The 1,431-nt window shown below is 36.3% G+C and overlaps 1 non-coding gene across 1 annotated transcript; it reads left to right on the forward strand.

The window, feature by feature from the left end:
• The first annotated feature begins 478 nt into the window (after positions 1–478).
• LOC148803133 (small nucleolar RNA R71) lies at positions 479–585 on the forward strand. The gene has a single exon (XR_016081628.1). It is a non-coding gene; the product is annotated as a small nucleolar RNA R71 (small nucleolar RNA).
• The last annotated feature ends 846 nt before the right edge of the window (positions 586–1,431 follow it).

Consider the following 1,431-nt stretch of genomic DNA (forward strand, 5'->3'; position numbering starts at 1 on the left):
TGCCTTTTGATGATTGTTTCTCCAAGAGAAGTTGGGATGACTCCTCCACCCTGGGTTGTATGTATTTGAATATGGGTTATAATTTGTCCTGCCAGCATGAGAGATAAAATTAGCATTCTCATGGGAAATAAAAGGACTATTTAATTGACAATCAGAATTGGCATGTCCTATTTGTCCACATAAATCGCATGAGATGCTAGATGTTGTATTAACGGCTGCAATACTAAAATTATCCAGTCTTTTATTTAAATTGGCTATTTGCGCAGATAAGGATGCAAAGGAATCAATGTGGTGTACTCCCCTCTGATTGGTTCGATCATTGCTCCACTGGTAGCTGTTTGTTGCCATCTCCTCCACTAAGTCATATGCTTCCTCTGAAGTTTTTCTCATGATTGTACCACTTGCGGCTGCATCAATAATGGACTGATTAGGGGGGGTAATACCATTATAAAAGGTTTGTATTTGTCACCAAATTGGTATCCCATGGTGAGGACACCTCCTAAGCATCTCTTTAAATCTTTCCCATGCTTCATATAGGGACTCCCTCTCAAATTGAGCAAAAGTAGTAATATCATTAATTAATTTTGCTGTTTTGGAGGGTGGGAAATATTTAGCCAAAAATTTCTGGGTTAAATCATTCCAAGTGGTGATGCTTCCTACAGGGAGTGAGTTGAGCCAATCTTTAGCTCTATCACGCAATGAAAAAGAAAATAATCTTAGCCTAATAGCATCATCAATAACTCCATTGCGTTTAAATGTATTACATATTTCAAGGAAGTTAACAATGTGTGCATTAGGGTCATCACTTGGTAACCCACTAAACTGAATGCTTGTTTGGATCATTTGAATTATTGCAGGCTTTATTTCAAAATTGTTTGCATGGATGGTGGGCTTGCAAATGCTGGATGTCGCCCCATCAATGTTTGGACAAGCATAATCTAAGAGGGTGCGATTTTCTTCTGCCATCTCTCCTTCTATCTCTATGGCTGGTTCGCAAATAACAACATCTTCTCTTGATTTTCCTTTGTTGGCCCTTTGCAACAAGTGAAGGGTTCTTTCAATTTCTGGATCGAATTCAGCTAACCCTTCCTGTCTAGTGCGTGTCATGCACTAGTAAATCTGAACCAACAAAAATTCGAACAAACAAATAAAAATAAAAATAATAACAGAAATAAAAAGAAGTAAAAGGAAAATAGAATAATAAAAAAAACAGAAATAAAAGGTCCAAATTAATCAAGGTTAACAAATTCTAATATTATTTTAGGATTAAATCCCCGACAACGGTGCCAAAAACTTGATAGCTATGAATATATAACTCTAGCAAGTGCACTAGTTATCAAGTAGTATAATAATATCGTTCCCACGGGGATTTAACAAAATAAGTATTAGAATCACAGTCTTCCCTAATTATTTGGACAATCGAAATTCAGA

This window comes from Nelumbo nucifera, chromosome 1, assembly GCF_055504915.1.
Source record: "Nelumbo nucifera cultivar China Antique chromosome 1, China Antique-T2T, whole genome shotgun sequence".
Lineage (NCBI taxonomy): Eukaryota > Viridiplantae > Streptophyta > Magnoliopsida > Proteales > Nelumbonaceae > Nelumbo > Nelumbo nucifera.